This window comes from Jaculus jaculus, chromosome 11, assembly GCF_020740685.1.
Source record: "Jaculus jaculus isolate mJacJac1 chromosome 11, mJacJac1.mat.Y.cur, whole genome shotgun sequence".
In the NCBI taxonomy this organism is placed as follows: domain Eukaryota; kingdom Metazoa; phylum Chordata; class Mammalia; order Rodentia; family Dipodidae; genus Jaculus; species Jaculus jaculus.
In genome coordinates this window covers 8,825,899-8,845,256 of record NC_059112.1, presented here as the reverse complement: position 1 = coordinate 8,845,256, position 19,358 = coordinate 8,825,899, and the positions used below count along the sequence as shown (strand labels likewise).

Here is a 19,358-nt window from a genome sequence, read left to right as displayed (position 1 = left end):
AAGCAAAACAAAAGAAATCCATCTGGCTCAACTCACCTAAGCACAGAATGGTACAGTTTTTCGCTAAGTGAACCAGAAAAATGAGAGGTGTGTGTATTTGGTTGTCTGAAACAAAATGGATATGTTCCACTTAAGTAGGTTGCCATAGAGTTACCGGTGCTTGTCCAGTATAAAGCCAGAGTCCATCAGTGGTTTAGACACCAAATTTGTGTGAGATGCCCTTCTCACCCTCTTTTGTCAAGCTGCATTTGGATGGGGAAAGTTAGGAATTTCATTTTACTCTGGCTAAGAGCTACAAGAATGAGAAAAGAATATGCCCATTGTATAAGGATAATATAAGAAGGCTGTGATGCTACTTTTTGTTCTAAATTATTTAATGGGGAAAAAAAAGCAGAAGAAAGATAATTCCTTTAAAAGAACCTTTCTAGCCCTCCAAGTACTGCAGGCCTTTGTTAGCGGTGTTGGCTAAGAAGCTCCACTCTGGAAAAAGTGAAAATAAACTTGCAACCTGGTAGTTTTTCTTGTAACATAGCATGGGGTTTTATTTTTCAAAAGCCTACACACCCCTCATCTGTGAATGACTGTCTAACGTCAGGATGAGGAAGAGTCATGCAGAGTGCAAGCAGTCAGACACTGTTTAAAATATGGGACCAAAGAAATTTGTACTGGGCCTGAGTTCACGTTAACTTTGTGTTGCCTCAGAATATTTTATGAATCGTTCACTTTTAGTAAATTCACATGAATCTGTTCCTTAAGTCTACAGATTTTGTGTAGAAGTGGAGAAGAACCACAGCTTTAGTGATAAGTAGTGTTCTTCACGCCCCACTGGGGCCTCCTCACCCTTGAAAAGTGAGTGGTCCCACCTAGGCCTGCTTTCTTCAACAGCAACTCTTCATTCAGACACATGTAAGGTAACTTCAGAGACACACCCATGATCTCTGCACTCTGTCTACTCGTACTTGTCATGAGAAATAGTAAACTGGATGAAAACAACTCCCAACAGCAAAACGTTGACTTCACAGAACCATGGGTGAGCTGCCTCTTTTCAGCTTGCTGATCTGATAACCCTACCTCTTTGTCTGAGTTCTGTTGTGTGGCAATGTGAAGCACGTAGCCGCCTCAGCTCTCCACAGACCAAGTTGGAGGTCACTCAAATACATTAACTGGTGTAGAAGCCTTTCCCATACTGTCAGTTTAACCAAACTCTTTCATCAGAAAGGGATGAGGCTTGACCTCTCCTACTTCAGATCTGGTATGCTTACAGAAGGAATTAAAATCACACTGATTTTTCAAAGAGAGAATATTTCATCAAATTTTATGTGACAAATGAAACCAAAAAGTTGGTAACTAATTGTTCACACACTTTAATAGAAATTTGTGTGCAGCTAACATGTATTCATTTAGTCATTTGGTATCAGCAAAGGTTGAATTTCTGAACTTGAATCTATTTTTCACACATTCCTTTTCATACAAAGCTACTAATGAATTATTTTTCTTCTTTCTAGAACTTTTTGTTCCTTCCATGTTTTTAATACCCTCTGACCATTGCTTATTTGCATAATTTTGATAAATTTATTTCTATTTTCATGAAGAAGAAAGTTTAAAACAAAGAGCTATAGTGTACATATCACATTATTTAGCCAGTTGAAACTAAAAGTTATGCCTATGTAACAAATCAATCATTACTTTCTAGTAAAATATTATTTTTTATAATGTTTTGCAATTTCCTCTCTGAAATCTAAGTTGTATGACATTAGTTCATTAAAGGACCTCATATGTAGCCGATTCTAATACAATGGGGTATTGCACAGCCAATATTCCTAACTTAAAATATTCATGAAAAAATACAAACTTGGAGAAGAAAAAATGGGTTGGAATTCTAATAATATTTTGTGGACATGATGCTGTTTTCATGCCATTGAACTGCACATACAGAATTAGCACATTAAAAATAATGCTAATAAGTAAAAAGAGCTGGCATGAGAACAATTATATTGAAGTAAAAAATAACCAAGAGAATATATTAAACAAAAGCAAGTAATGGAAGTACTTTTAATTTCCTGTAGAAAATCCACATTACAGCATAGTTTATGTTGTATAATTTCAAGATCACCATTATATTTAAAAAAGCTGACATACCAAAATAATCTTCAAAATTAGTTTTTTTAACATTTCAGTATTAACTTGATTGATGTGACAGAGCTTTTCATGTTAATTGAGATGATCATATAAATGAATAAGTAATGTTTATAGAGAATCCATATACTTCATTTTAGGCAATATTTCCACCTCCTCATCCACACACACTCACAATCAAATCTGTTGACTAGTTTACTTACTGTAAAGCTTACCATTCAAGCTTTGGTCACTGACTACCTGGTTGTACAGAACATATAGAAGAGAAAAACGTGGTTTAAGTTGTCTAATGATCAACTCTGAAATAATCTATAATGACTCCATAGTCATGAAAGTACATAGCTTTTGAACTTGTCTCACAAGGACTGAACCAATACGACTATTTGAAATATTTTGAGGGACTAAAAGAGAGGTCTGGAAGACGATGGCTCAGTATTTAAAAACACTGACTACACAAACATAATGACCTGAGTACAGATCCCCAGACCAGATGCAGCAGCGAGTGAGCTTGTAACCCCGGAACTCTTAAAGTAAGATGGGGGGCCGAGACAAAAATTCCTGGAAGCTTGCAAGCCACTTAGCCCTGCCTATGCAGTGAGGAACAAGCTGAGGTCCCGCTTCAAGGTCAACTACAGAGACCAACACACACAGGAGGGTGTCCTGTGACCTCCTCACACGCACTGCCCTAAGAGCTTTCATGCACCAGACACACACACACGCACCACATCACACACACACACACACACGGGAAGATAGTACATTAAGATCAACAACAACAAAAAAAGATAAACACTGTCCAAGTATAAGTGCATGACAACACAAATTTAGAAAGTGCGCAAACAGATAAAAGCCATGAAACCCTTCTCTGTTTTTCAATACACATGAAGATATTAGCCAAATGTCCTTTGCTAACAAAATATTGAAAATAATACCTACAAACTTCCCCAAATATTGTACACCTAGATGTTAAGATTTTCCAGTGTAAGTTACTATGCATTCCTAATTAATACTTCATGTCTGAGATTCCAGCACTTTAAGATTGCCAGGAAGGAGGAGGCAGGAAGGGACACGGGCAGCAGCAGGAGGGAGAGGCTACGGCACAGAACGTTCTCTGGGAGAAATGGGCTCGTCCCAAGAGTAAATGCAGTTTTGTAGTCAGCACGTTTCTGCTTTAAACCAACTGCAAAACATCATTAGGCATCTAAATTTCCCTCTGTGCTCTAGTAGGAAGCAAGAGGTGTCGGGAGCGTCTTCTCTTCTACTTATGGCTCAGGACAAATGTTTCCTACTCATTGTTTCACCCTGCTAACATTCTCTTAGCTCTGAAAGAAAGTCAGTCTTTAATGCAGTTGCACATTCTGATTGATTTCCTGCAAAGCTTTTAGAAGGAATAGTTTACTTGTGATTACCATGAACCATAATTTTGGCAGTAACCAAGGCAGTTAATGTAATTATCCTTGTTCTCATTGAAATATCCTACCCATTCTTTAAAAAAAAAAAAAAATGTTCCAAAGCCATCCCTTTAACACTTGGCACATTAAAGTTACTGTTTAGCTGTCTTGATTTCAAATATACTCTGATTCCCTTTTGTCTATCTAAATCGTATGTTAGCTTTACTTTTCCCACTTGATAATGTTTATTCAATTATATTTTATTAAAAATAAGCAAACTGTGATTTATATGAGGAAGTCTAGGCAGACTGTATTAAAAGAAAACCTCCATTCTAAAAAACAAGTTTTTTCAACTATACTATGAATGGAGGAAGGGAGAATCATGTTGACAAATGCATATCAAGGAAAAGAAAAACTTAATTAAAATTATACAGAAAAGGTTTCTGGGGAGGAAGGCAATGCAATTATTCATAGTGATAAAATTTTCACTGAACCAAATGCCATAGAGTTTTAAAAATAATAGGATATTTTCACAGTATAATTTCACCCTGCTACTTACATAAGAAACATTCACTGATTTTACACTCTCTAGATATTTTTATTTAGCTAGATCATTTCAAAGAATGTCAATATTTTATAACTATTTCTAAAATACTTACTTTGCGTCAATTCATTGTCACTCTAATCTGCAGGCTGTTCTTTACCACATTATACAACTAGTAGCTTTCTGTCTTTAAGAACTTAATTATAAAACTTCCGGCAAACATTAAATCATTACTACCTTGGAATTGTATACATTGTACAAATGAACAAGCAGTATTCTTATCACAAGATAATTCATTCTATATGAATATTACATTAAGACTTAACCAACTACTACAGTGCTGAAAACATCCTCAAGTCCTGTCTTTAATTATCACAATCAATTCACAAAATTCCGTAGACAACTGTGCACATGTGCAGCTAAGTAGTCCATGATAAAAGTGCCTCTATAAGTATTCCCATGACTACTCTCATTCTAGAATGAGAGGGAGTATCAGAAAGACAAAAGGAAGCAACACAGACTTCTGACATGAGTTTAAGAAGTCATTGAAGCTGACCCATTTAGAAATAAGAATGCTATATAGCTTTCCATCTAAGGAAAAAGTTACAAAGAATTTATTCAATCTTGAGTCAGACTATAGAAGTCAAAATTTGTTTCAATAGTCCAAGACTGAAAAAGTTCATACTATATTGGACAGGAAAATGTTTCTTTATAATTTAGACTGAGAGAAGATTTTGAAAACATAAAAATTTCTGTTTTTCCTCTGAAGGATAAGACAGATAAAATGTGCCTGACCCCAAAATAAATATATTGACTGACCTCAACTGATGTTTGGAAAAATGAGGGCCCCCACCACCCTTTAGGAAGTCTTTAGGGTTGAAACTCAGGACACACTGGCCAAGTCACTGTGCCCTCAAGTGCTAACAAATATCCATGCCATTGGCACAGAGTATGGCTTAAATGCCTTCTATTTCAAGTTGTCATAGTGACCTTTGATTTGAATGGCATCTTGAATTGAGAAAGATGAGGAAAAAAACCAAGTTCGTTTTTATGCCTCATTTGAATGTAAAGCTTTCCTTTACCATCCTGAGTAACAAGAGATGATGCCTTGAAGCCAAAGTGGTTCACTTCAAGATAGTCTACTTTTCTGTGGAGTCTCCCACTGATCTTCGCCTGAAAATTATAATATCTAACTGTCTAGGCTCAGGTTGATTTCCCTTCTTATGGCTTCACTGAGCACACTGTTTTCCCTTGACAGGTATTACATCTAATTCAAGATATATATTTTTCAAAAATAATAATTTGTTTCCAAGAATAATGACTCATTGAACTGTTCCTCGCTGATAAGAAAATTCATTCTTAGAAACAAAAAATATATCTATTATAACCTTGGTCTCTTAGGATTCTAATATATTTACACATAGCTTTATTCTGATATTATCCACCCACCAGATATCAAGTTATTGGATATCCCCCTTGTACAACCTTTTAATTCTTTCTCTTAAATGCTCTGTACAATCACGTGTGAAATCATGAGCTAAAAACCTCAATAAAAACATCAGTAAACAATGAGCGATGTAGTTACTGTTATTACATGGGATTTCCAAAACCCTGGTTTTGAGACTATAGGTCAAGCAGCAGGATAATGATTGCAGTGCAGATCACTAATATACTTCCTACACGCATGGGCCTTAGCCATGCCGCCACTCCTCACTCACTGGAAATAGAAGGTGAGGTCGTGCTTTTCCTTAATGTGCTTTATAAATTGTGTCACCTCAAGTGTTCATGAGGCTGTTTGTTGTTTACAGGAAGATAGATGTTTTTAGAATCTACTTTTTGATCTTGAAATCTATCCTTAGTAAAGAATATTCAAATTTAGTCTTGCAGGGGCTGTTCATCTTATTTATCCTCATCTAGAGTCATGGATGGGTTCCTGGCCCAAAGGAAATCTGGAAGCTGGGAGCTGTTACATGCTATTCTTCTAAAGGGTACAAAATTAGTAAATACTTTTACTCCCATGGAAGATGTTAGATAATCACCATTCTGTATTATCAGGGATTTGATTATTTATTCTTCAATTATGTTATTCTCTGCCAGCTAAATGATTAGTAGGAATAAGATTCACCCATTTATTTTCATTAAAAAAAGTGAGGATAAGGCATTTCAAGGAAATACTGAGGAACACAGATCTCACAGCTCATGCAAACCCTGTTATACTCAGCAGCAAAGCAGATATGTGGAGGAGGGGCTGGAAACAACGTCCATAGATATTAATGAGACAGAGAAAAAGGGAGAGATAAAAGAAACTCTATCTACCCATTGAGACATTTCACAGACAGCCTGCTAGGAAACTGGTTCTATCACTTATCTGTCACACAAAGGTGGAGCCCTTTGAAAAAAATTTCCAAGAATAAACTTTCTTATCTCTAAATACTGAAATACAATTTTAAGCGATATATAATGTGTCCTAGGAAAATATAAAATCCTCATCTAGACCATTAAATGGATTCTGAGTCAATTCTTTACAAAAACAAAACTCTGTTTTTATCTTGTTTATCTTATTAGCCCCTCACCCCTACGAATGGCTGGATTATAGTCATATGATCCTAAATTAAACTACAGCTGCTCTAGGATGAATATGACAGGCTGGTCTCCTTGTCACAGCATGTGACATACTGCATGTTTTCAGTCCTCATGTAGACAAGACAGTGTTTCAATCAAAATTCAGTCTTTACTTAACAATTTTACCAAGTGTGATTTCCAAGCATTTCATATTTTTACTCAGCAGCATTTATCTGATTGTAAAAGATGGTTCTAAGTTTAAATATATTTAGGTGATGTGAAACTAAGCAGGTTTTTGCTACTATAGGATTACAGGATGCTCGGCAAAACTCTAACAGTAGTATATATTATCCAAACTCCTAAAATTATTTGATCCTCAAGACCACTAAAGAATCATTCATGGGTAACCTAATGATGCACAGAACTCAATTTGTGAATAAAATATTTTACTCTGAATGTTTTATGTAATGAAGTGCTTGGAGTACAACACAACTATTAATCAGCATTATAAATCAGGAGAACACAATCTCTTTACTGAATGCCTTCTTTCAGTCTTTGGCTGGAGATGGAAAAACTAAGATGAAAACTTCTAAATGTAGAATCTCTTTGTTTCAGTGTAGTTACCCATCTTATAATAACCAGTGTCCATTTAGATGTAGTAATGGGAGACAAAAACTGTCTATACTCAACACCTGTGCTCCTTTAGAAAGTGCTCAGGAATTCGACAAGTCTTTCAAATGCAAACTTTGACTTGTATGAAGTCTGTGGAGGTCTGAGGTTCTACAATGCAGTCAAGTAACATGGGGCCTCTTGAATTAGTACTAAGACTCACTTTCCCAGTGTCTTCTCTATGCCTCACTATTAGATACAGCTTTCCCCCAACTGGATATTTTTATATATCAGAAAAACATCAAAAAGAAGAAATAGAGTTTCTAGAAGTTGCTCAGTTTCACCTAAGGTAAATCTGTTAATATATCTGGTCATGAAAAGAGTGTATTCAAAAAGGTGCCAGTGGTTATAATAATTATGAAGCAAAACCATCTCCCATCTCACTCCAGCATTCTGAGTTAAACATGGCATGGGAAAAGGAAGACTATACAATTATACACATACACATGCATGCTCGTGCATGAGATACATGTACATATCACATACATGCACATGTCTCTGTAACTAATGACACAATTGGCCATCTACATTCAGGTTCCACATCTATGAATGCAACCAAATCCAGGCAGAAAATATTTGAAAACAAAAGTCTCTATTGTATATAAATAGATAATTCTCTTGACATTTATGAAAACAAGATAATATTACAATTATTTACATAACATCTTCCTTGTATTTGACACTATAAGTAATCTTGAAATTAAAGTATGTAGAAGGATGTGCTCAGGTTATTGATAAATATGTTACCATTTTATATTAAATATTTAATCACCTTCAGGTTTTTATATCTTCTGGGCAAGAGAAGGTTGTGTGAGAAACAGTCCCACACACATCAGAGGGGAGGAGATAAAATTGTAGTATGGTCTCTAAACACAAAATACTGACAAAAATTTCCAAGTAATTGGTTCTCTTTACAATTTGAATTGAAAACAGTACTGAAATATTCTATTAATATTTTGATAGTCTTGCTTAGATGAGTAGTAAAGAATGGATATTTGATACTTGTATGCATTCTTAATTCTACCAACCAAGCTATATTCCAAAATTAACACTTAATTTTAAATGTGGAGGAAAACATTGAGTATATTTTAGTATACACTCTTTGTATTATGCTCTGTACTTCTTAAAAGCAGTAAGTTTTTTCCTTCTTTGGGAGTGTTTAGCTGTCATGTTAATTTTCATCATTCCATTACAAGAAAATACAAATTTTGATTTTAAGTTTACTTTTATTTTTTAAAAATTTCATATATAATTTATTGTGGGATTTTAAATGTCTGTAAGAATTGTGCCCATATGTATATTTGAACTAAATAGTAAGAATAATAAGTAGTGGTATTATTTGCATATCATTCAAATAGGATTAATATAAAAGAATGATGAGTTGAAACTGTGTCTTTCCTCTGTGGAAAGCAGAGTAATTGAGCATTTCATTTTAGTCATTCTTTTTTTAAAAAGAGGATAGTTGAGAGTATCTCACTCTGTTCCCCTTCTATGATGAGTGTAAATGGAACACCTTCCTCAGTGTGTCCCAGCCCTGGCTCCAGGAGAGTCACCTGAGTGAGTCAGAATCCCTTGGCACAGTGTCAGGTAGAAGTAAAATTTGAACCTCCCAACTTGCCATCCCCAGCTTAGTGTGAAGTTTAGTTTACACTGAGAATCATAGACACGCGCTTAATAAATGTAAGGTATTTCATTAATTATGCTCAAAATTGTCTCAAAATCTTTTAAAACAAACAAACAAAAATTAACATGAGATAGGGGTTTGGAAAGTAGCCTGGCAGTTAAAGGCACTTGGTTGCAAAATATGTTGGTTTTGGTTTTACTCCCCAGTACATGTGAAAAGCCAGATACACAAAGTGGGACATGTGTCTGGAGTTCATTTGCCATGGACAGAGGTCCTGGTGGGCCCATTCTTTCTCTCTTGCTCTCTCTCTTTTCTTCTCTCTGTTTCTGTGTGCTTATGGATAAATAAAATACTTATAAAAATAAATAACTGAGACATCAAAATAAAAAGGATAAAATAGAAAATTTTGCAATGCTTGATGTGAATAGTGAATTACCTAAATATAGTTTTCCTCTGAATTTATAAAGATGGATAATTGCTGAAATGAAGATCAAGTTATTAAATCAACTTTTTATTTAGTTATTTACTTATTTGCAAACAGAGAGAAAGAGAGAATGGAGTCACCAGGCCATTTAGCTACTGCAAGTGAACTCCAGATTCATGTGCCACTTTGTGCATCTGGCTTTATGTGGGTACTGGGGAATTGAACCCAGGTTATTAGATTTTGCAGGCTAATGCTTTAAATGCTAAGCCACCTCTCCAGCCCTAAATCAATTTTTGTGTTACTTAATTTTGAGAGAAGAAATTCTTGCTCAAATTGTCATGTGTCTATCAGTATTTTGGGAGACCCAAGATATTGTCACAGGAGGTCTAGTTAAGTTACTAATGTTAAAGTACCACAAATTCACACACACACATTAGGAAATACATTTTGAGTACTCAGTGGGAACTTGACTTATTAGATTAGGTGTGTCCTGATACTTAATGGAGAGTCACAGCTATTCAAGCACCTGCAAACATGAGCCTATAATTTCATAGAGTGAGGCAATCAGTTGAGAGATCTTTGAAAGAAAAAAAAATTTTTTTTTGTTAGTTTTATTTCAAGGTGAATTCTCACTGTAGCCCTGGCTGATCTGTAATTCACTCTGTAGCTCCAGGCTGACCTCAGTCTCACAGAGATCCTTCTACCACAGCATCCTGAGTGCAGAGTTTAAAGACATGTGCCACTAAGTTTGGTTTCTTTTTTAATTTTTTTTGTTTTATGTTTATTTATTTATTTGAAAGTGGCAGACAGAGAAAGAGGGAGAGAGAGAATGAGAATGGGCATGCCAGGGCCTCCAGCCACTGCAAACGAACTCCAGACATATGCACCCCCTTGTGCATCTGGCTAACGTGGGTCCTGGGGAATCAGTCCTTGAACCGGGGTCCGTTGGCTTCACAGGCAAGCACTTAACCACTAAGCCATCTCTCCAGCCCTTGGTTTCTTTTTATAAAACAATTAAACAAAATGTTCTTTAGCATTATTATATTTAGCTTCTATAGGTAACCCAATTTAATTTTTTTCCAGCTTTATTAAATATATAACTTCAAACAAACTTCTCAAATATTGTTTTATATAGAAATGCCTATGAGAACTCAGAAAAAGTTATAAAGAAATCAAGAATTATCATATGGTAAAAAAAAATACTTTTTGATTCTCACACCTACTGGCATTCTCCTTCAATTGTTCAGCAATAAAACATGGAAAATATATCTTAATTTCAGAAGTTATTTAGCATGCAACTTTCATGGATAGTGTGACAAGGAAGAGATAGTTTTTATTTCAGTGCCAACTTCTAAATGGCAATTCCTTTTTGAATATTGTCTACACCAATTTTCATCCAAGATTGGTAACGAACAATATCCTGATGGTTTGTTTGTGTCTACTAAAGTACGAGGAAAAGGCTTCATGGGGAAGTAACCAGGTAATTAAATTTAACTTCTGTGCCATCCTTGATATACAGGTTGTTAACACATATATCTGACATTCATAATTTAGAAGAGAGAAATAGAAAATATTCTTATCAGTTGATTTATTTTATTTATTCGCAAAGCAGGAAGAGGGAGAGAGGAGGGAGAGAAAGAGAAAGAAAGAACTCTGAGAAAGAACCAACTCCAGACGCATGAGCCACTTTGTGCACCTGGCTCTGTGAGGCTACTGGGGAATTGAACTTGGGCCTTCAGACTTTGCAAGCAAGCTCCTTTAGTTCCTGGGCTATCTTTTCAGCCCAGAAACTATTTTTGAAAAGAGAACAAAAAGTTGCCCACATAATTCCCTTAGTGAACCATACCATTCCAAGCGGGTATTTTACATTACTTCCTGAGTTAATTTTATATCTACCATTTATACCAAAGTCCCACCACCCTCTCTTCCATCCAGTCCTCACCTCCACATCCTCGCCTCCACTTCTCTGGTTACCCAGGGTAGCAGTCTGAGCACCACCTACGCCTGTGACAAGGCAGGAGCTCTTTGCTTCTCCACTCTTCGCCTACCGAGCCATCTCATTCCATCTTTTCACTTCAGGTCTCACCAGGGCCTTGCTCACTTTCTCCTCGCCACTGCTTGTCCCACAAAAGTCATCTCTTACACCCAGGCTCTCTCGTCCTGCCTCGGTGCTGGCTCCCAGTCACTCTGTGTTCGCCTTTGCCTCGAAGCACTTCTTCTCGCCGTCTCTCGGGACTTCTCTGCTGGGCATCCTCGGCCATTGGTTTCTGCGCGCTGCCCACGTGTAGCGTGGCCGGCTTGACCGTGCACTTCCAACCGCTTTGCCCTGTATCTTTATGGACGTGCTTCGGTCAGAGCGCCGGGCATTCGTGATCAGGGTTTCCTGGTCAGCATGCCGATGTCGTCAAGGCTGTTTCCCTTGTGCCATGGATGAGATATGGTCCCCCCCTCCCCCCCCACCCCCCAGGCTCGTGGGCTGAAGACCTGGCTCCTAAGTGAAGAAGCCGGTCATGGAGAGCCAGCTGGCCACTGAGGGCCCCGACTGATGGGTGAACCCTGATCCTCTCACTGCTGCATGGCTAACTTAATAGTATTATTGGGGTGGGGGGGGTGATGGAAGCGTTTGGAGATGTGTCCTTCTTGGAGGAAGCAGGTGTGGGGGGCATATAAATGGGGTCTACCTTGTCTCCGGGTGCTCCCCTTCTGCTCGTCGCTTTCCAGTCACCACAAGGGCTCTGCATCTTCTGTCCAGATCAGAGGGGACCGCGACCTCGGAAACCGCGCTGTTGGGCAGATTTTCCCTCCTCTGGACTGTTTCTTCCATAGGCACACCCCGTTAGGCCGCCCTTTGCGGTCCGCCGGTCTCCTTTCTCCCCTCATACTGGATGGAGTGTTTTAAGAAAGTTTTGGGGGTTGAAGACCCACAACCATAAATAAAGCTAGAAAATACAAGTTAAAGAAAAGCCAAGTATTTTAATAGAATTAAATAGAGTTCCTCTACTGCAATTGGGGGTGTTTATTCATTCATTTAATCAGGGAGGGAAGGTAAGAGGCTAGAGATTGTTGGGAACCAAGAGAGTTGACACAGTACAGGTTGACTCTGTTTATATTTTATTTCGGTGTCTCCCTGCGTACTAATTTTATTTTATTTTTCTTCCTCTTGGGAGGCAGCATTTTATGACGGTGGAATGAATGGGCTTTGAGTCTGCACTGCCTGAGAGGGAAGCCTGCTTCTCTTATTTTTCAGTTTCATAGAAAGGATCATATCTCTGTTTTTCCGCCTCCTATTTAAAGTGGAAAAGGTAATTAAATCCACTGACTAGAGTAACTAGGGTAAGATATTTAAAACCACTGCTAAAGAAAAAATAACCAAAAAACCGTGTTGTTTAGAACAGAGCCTGACAGCAACACATGCCTGAGAATTGCAGCCTTGTGGAATTTCTCTTTAACGAACTGACGTTTGGGTTCTCAAGGAAACTGCTCTAAGGGAATGTGCACGGCCTCTTGCTCTAGCCTTTGGTTAGGAACGTGGTAAGGAAAGATTCAAGTCTATTGTGCTTGATTCTTTTACCTTTCCCTTAGCCGGTTTTTGCAGGGGATTATGTACCTGAGTCGCTGCTCATTTCAGCCCAGCAGCACCGACCTCTCAGAAGCTCCACGGGGAAGGAGAGCCACTGTCACCCCTGCCCAGCTTGGCCCCGCCTCTGAGACGGAGCCTTGAGCCCCAAGGGTTTTGTACTAAACCAGGACTCCATTCCCTTTCTGTCTCAGCGGAGGAACATTCAGAAGCAGTCACTGAACTGGTTTCAGTCAGTCTTCCAAAGACACGCAGTCCTTTGTTCACAGTTAATTTCTGTCTCTTCTTAATGAAGAAAATCGGAAGTGAATGTTTAGCTCTTCTGTTCCCTTTTCTCTTAAAGGAAAGAATTCTACTCTGTAACTTTAAAATATTCAAGTGCAGAAATGCCAGGCATATATGTCCTTGAAAAGATAATTAAATTGGTTTTGGCCAAAGCTCTCTTTCTCAAAAAAAAGTAGTAATGAAAATGATATTAGGATTAATCCTGGATTAGCAAGATATATCCAGAATAAAACCTTTTATTCTCATCAAGCTTCCAGGCTGACAACTACGGGTTGAGCTTTGCCACGGCAGATGCATACTTCTCAGTCAAAAGAACCGCGGAACACAGGATGCTCCTTCCTGAACAAAACATAAAGTTGGGGAGACTTCCTCAGGGTATACTGTCAGATGCACCCCAGTATTCAATTTGAATATAGATTGTTGATCTTGCTTTCCACATGCGCACACATTAGATCAGCAGCAGCAGCAGCAACAACAACAAAATCTAGCAAATTCTCCCCAAATTACACAACTTCAGTAAAACCAAGTAGCTACTGTACAGCACAGAGATAATGCAGCTGCTAATTTGATAGTAGGGATGTCTGACTTTTGAAAGAACCCAGTGGGCAAGGAGAGTCACGACTCTGTTCCTTCCGCACATTCACATGGAGTGGGGCTGGTTTACTTACAAGCGGCTGTATCCAAAGTGAAACTGGTTACTAAGATTTTATGAATAAGCCAACAAGAAGAAATAATATTGCATTTATATATTTTTTTGAAATAAGGCTTTTCCAACAGAACTGCAAGCAAGACAAAAATGTAAACCTAATTGAGTGGCTTTATATAAAAAATCTAAAATTTCCAAATCTGAGACTCAGAGACTTGTACATATATCAGAATAAATTGCTTATTATTCCCAGTAGATTTAATTTAAAACAAGCCACAGGGGAGACTATTATAAGAAAACCATACCAATCTGTAATTGGTATAATTAAGAGCTAATTGTGATTTAATTACAGATAAGATTAAAACTTTCCATGTTAAAAATTCAAATGTATAGCCATGCTTGATTAAAGGCTTGCTAGATTTAAAAGTCTAATTCTGGAGTTGTGGCACTTGAAAATAGAATGGCAATATCTACGCATATAGGCTTACAGTTCGGAGGTGCAGTAAAGTGTTGAAAGTGAGAGGACTGTCAACCACTCCCATTGTCTCCCACCTCAGATCAATGCTCACACAGTGCAAAATCAACGTACACTTTAACTTCCCTCAATAGGATATCGGCTTCGAGAGCAATTTAAGATACTGAAGAATAAGTCACACTTGGGGCTTATAGAGTTGCATGTCCAAAGTGTTTGAAAATGCCTTCAGGAGAAAGGAGTGCTTAAAAGGATTATAACTCTCAAGACTCTTGTAACAAAGCATATTGTGCTACAAATAAATCCTGATGTGGCTGTTACAGAAAGTGGGGGCTGTAAAGACTATCCTTCAGAGGGAGCACACAAACTGGGTTTGCATAGAATAGGACTTTTTTTTTTTAATTAAATGAGCAGGAGCTCTGATGTCCCGAGAGTTTTAGAATGCTACTCAGCAATTATGTCCCCGCTGAGATTTAATTATCCCATTAGATATTTATTTACTGCCACATATTAACTTGCCATCATTAGAGTGGATGTACCAATAAATACATAGCTACTGCTAGATAAAAACAACTTAGCCAAACAGTCACAGTTATTTTACAAACATCTAGCACTACACTCAGAATAATGCTTGTCCCATTGTAGCCTCTACCAAATATATTTTTTTGGAATGAGAAAATGAATGAAAATTGGTTACTATAATCATGCAGAGTGACAAGGAGAACTTTAACCTAATCTTAAAGTTACATTAAAATAGTTTGGAACCTCATGCTGTTCCTGATAATCAGAGCCAGGGTGAAGGAGATAGACCCTGAGGATACTTAACACCTACCAAAGCAGAGGTCCAGAGATTCCTAAGAGCTCATCACTGAAGTAGACTTAAAACTCACCAACCGTGGCTCAGGAAATTTTGCAGGAAAGGGGACAGAAAGATTGTAAGAGCCTCAGGTTGAGACATCATGCCCAGAGGCATTCCCTCCTTCGAAATATAACTGACTGCTGCTCCCACAACGCATAAACCACAACCCTATGGGGAATACCTGCAACCCTGCTGAGGATCATCCCCAACAAAATGGGGGCAGGGACGAGGTAAAAGAGGGTACCAACACATGATGTATCCATATGGAATATGTTGTTAATAATAATCAACATTTTTAAAAAGATAGTTTGGGAGGGGCTGGAGAATCCGTCGAGCTGTTACGTGTGCTTGCTTGCAAAGCATAATGGTTTAGGTTCAATTCCTCAGTATCCACATAAAATCAGATGCGCAAAGTGGCACATGCATCTGGAGTTTGTTTGCAGTTACAGGAGGCCCTGGCACATCTATATTCTCTCTCTCTCTCCCTCTTACTCTGTCTCTCAAATAAGTAAATAAATAATATATTTTCTTTTAAGAGTAAAGATATCTTGGAAAAAAGAAAGGAACAGAACCATGTGGAATATAGCTTACCAAAAAAAAAAAAAAAAAAAAAAAATAGGGACTTTCTCTACACATCTGGACATGGTGATTTTCTATGCCTAAAACTAACTTTAAAAATTGAAATATAAAGGACTTAAGATAAAGCCTTTGTAGATCCTCTAAGGGAAAGAGAACAAAAGCCTGCTGGTTTAAAGATAAGCTTTTACAGATTCTCCTACTAAATTGACATGTATATTTATATTGTATTTCTTACTCAAAAAAATAAGGAAATTTTATTGTGCCTTCAAACTTACCTATGTTATAATGACATTTCTGTAGTATTTTTTTTAATGTAGCATAAACAAGGTACACAGAGAATGTAGTCAATGTTTTCAAAAGTGTTCTAATCAATGTTTTTTCTTTGAGATAGGTGTGTGTGTGTGTATGTATGTGTGCTTGTATATGTGTGTGTGTTTGTTGAGTAGTAGTTTCCAGTTTCTGTGGGTCCAATGAGTTAAGATGACTAAATTAAAATTGGACACATTTTGTTTGTTTGTTAGCCCAGGCTGACCTGGAATGCATTATGTAGTCTCAGAGTGGCCTTGAACTCACAGTGATCCTCCTATCTCTGCCTCCTAAGTGCTACGATTAAAGGCATGTACCACCAAGCCCTGCTTTAGTTTTATTTTTTTAAAATATTTTATTTAGTTGTTTATTTGAGAAAGAAAAAGAGGGAGAGAAATAGAGAGAGAGAAAGGATGGGTGTGCCAGGGCATCCAGCCTCTGCAAACGATCTCCAGACGTATGTGCTACCCTGTTCATCTGGCTTACATGGCTCCTGGAGAATTGAACCAGGATCCTTTGGCTTTGCAGGCAAACTCCTTAACCACTAAGCCATTCCTCTAGACCCACCCATGTGCTTTCTGTTTACATTTAATTCTTTTTCTGTATTAATTACTTATGCGTTGGGAATTGACTTTGGAATTCTGAAGACAGGCAGCAAAACTAGCATAGCTTGAATTACGTTTTTAAAAATTATTATTTTTTATCTGAGAGAGAGAGAAAGGAGACAAGAGAGAGAGAATGGGCACACCGGGATCTCTATTCATAGCAAGTGAACACCAGACACATGGGCCACCTTGTGCATCTGGCCTACGTGAGTACTGGAGAATCAATCCTCGGTCCTTAGGCTTCACAGGCCCACACCTTAACCACTAAGCCATATCTCCAGCTCAAATTACTTTTTTCTTCTTCCTCATCTCATGGATGGAAGACAGTCTTTTCAGAGGTCATACATTAGCATGATTTTACTTCATCCCTTATGAAATCAAGCTTCTGCATTGTCACCTAAAGTAAGCACTTTAGGGTTTCTCTTTGATATATCTGAATTTCCAGCATTATTACTCAAGTGCTGTGATGTCATTATTAAAATAGCACTTACTAGAAAACAGCCATTGTAATACTGTGACAGCCAATCTGACAACAGCCACCTTGGGCTGGGTGGTTTTCGGATATCTGATGTTTACTTAGAACAATGTGTGAGATAAAGGTTAGGGAAGTTTGCTTCCAGATTTTTCCATTTAGTAATGTCTGTCTTCAGTTGACTGCATAGAGCTGATGTTGCAGAAAGTAAAAATGGCAGACTAGGTGTGATTCCTGTATTGCTGGTAGAAATGTCTAAAAGGAGTAGCTTGGTGGCCAGTAAATCCTTAATCCTTCTTCTCTCTCTTCCTTTATCACATTGGAATATGACTGTGGCAATTGAAGCCTCTTGCGACCAAAAGATGACCTTGACAAAGCAAAACAAAACAAAAACGGTCTTTTTAAAAATATTTTATTTTTATTTATTTATTAATTTATTTGACAGAGAGGAGAGAGAGACAGAGAGAGAGAATGGGTGTGCCAGGGTCTCCTGCCGCTGCAAAAGAACTCCAGACGCGTGCGCCTCCTTGTGCATCTGACTAATGTGGATCCTGGGAAATACAACCTGAGTCCTTTGGCTTTGCAGATAAATACCTTAACCGTTGAGCCCTCCCTGCAGCCCCAAAAGTATGTTTTAAGATAGTAAAATAGTGATTAGAGTCCTAGCTTTCTGCACACCTGGAGCTGCCTACCTCCAAATGTTTTCATCTGAGGAAAAAAGTGAATCTCAGCCGGGTGTGGAAAAGAACCTGAAAGAACACTTCAGAGGTGGAGGAAGGAGGATGGAACAATATAGCCTGACCTATACAGTGAGCTCCTTTCTCATAATAACAATAAATAGCAAAGTAAAATAAAATGAAAGTAGTACTCTGCCAACAAAAAATAAATCTGTCTTCAGTCATCATTACTTAAATGTCTTATCATTGAGCAGCTAGTGGTGACAACAGCGAATCAAGTAAAATTATTATTTTCTTGTTTGGGCAAAAATAATAATAATATTAACAATAGTAATTGTAAGGCCAGGTCTGGTGGCACATGCTTTTAATCCCAGCATTTGGGAGGCCGAGGTAGGAGGATAACCGTGAGTTCGAGGCCACCCTGAGACTACATAGTGAATTCCAGGTCAGCCTGGGCTAGAGTCAGACCCTGCCTCGAAAAACCAAAAACTTTAAAAATATATACATAAATATAAATAAATAAATAAATAGTTGCAGTGGGGTTCTGGGGGTTCGAGAAAGGTTCTTAAACTCCTAACCCTGAGTTCATGTCAGATTTACCACAGAATTGAGATACAACAAGACTCAGAAGGGTAATTGTAACTACAATTCTTTCCAGAAGTTTCGAACTAAGGGAAGGAAACTGGACACAGCCACGTGTCTGAGAGCCCAAGTGGTCTGTGACATTGGCTGGGGAGGCACATGGGAAGTCTTGTAGAGGAAGGAAGAAAGTGCCAGAGCTCCTGCGTGCGGGAGGTGGCAACGGCTGGAGAGCCCGCGTGCAGTAGAGCCTGCGGACGGGGGACTCGGGAGCTTCAGAGAGAGAGAGAGAGAGAGAGAGAGAGAGAGAGAGAGGTGGGGGGTGGAGGGGTAAGGGGGAGGGGGGAGGGGGAGAGGGGGAGGGAGGGGGAGGGGGAGGGGGAGAGAGATGGCTTAGCGGTTAAGCGCTTGCTTGTGAAGCCTAAGGACCCCGGTTCGAGGCTCGGTTCCCCAGGTCCCACGTTAGCCAGATGCACAAGGGGGCGCACGCGTCTGGAGTTCGTTTGCAGAGGCTGGAAGCCCTGGCGTGCCCATTCTCTCTTCTCTCTGTCTCTCTCTCTCTCTCTACCTCTTTCTCTGTCTGTTGTTCTCAAATAAATAAATAAAAATAAACAACAACAAGAACAAAAAAGGTGTGTGCCATCATGCCTATCTTATTTAAAAAAAAAAAAAAGAAAACAGCAGCCAACACTTAGTCAAAAGACGGAAGTGTGCTGATGAAAGCCTGGGGGCAGGGGGGGAGCTTTCTTTTCTTTCTTGATTCTCCTGTAAAAGTTGTCCAGAACCACACTTCCCTATATATTTAGAAACCAGCACTACAATTCAAGTGTCTGCCAATTGAAAATGGAATCAGGTTATTCATGCAAAATAAAATAGTAAATTAATTAATTAAATAAAAGGGGCAGAAGTAAAAGAAAAGATGGAAAGAAAGAAGAAGAGAGAGGGAGAGGG

General features: G+C 38.3%; 1 protein-coding gene across 1 annotated transcript in view; it reads left to right on the top strand.

The window, feature by feature from the left end:
• Positions 1-19,358, top strand: part of Adgrl3 (adhesion G protein-coupled receptor L3) — a 482,809-nt gene that overhangs the window by 448,133 nt on the left and 15,318 nt on the right. The gene's annotated exons all lie outside the window — the stretch shown is intronic.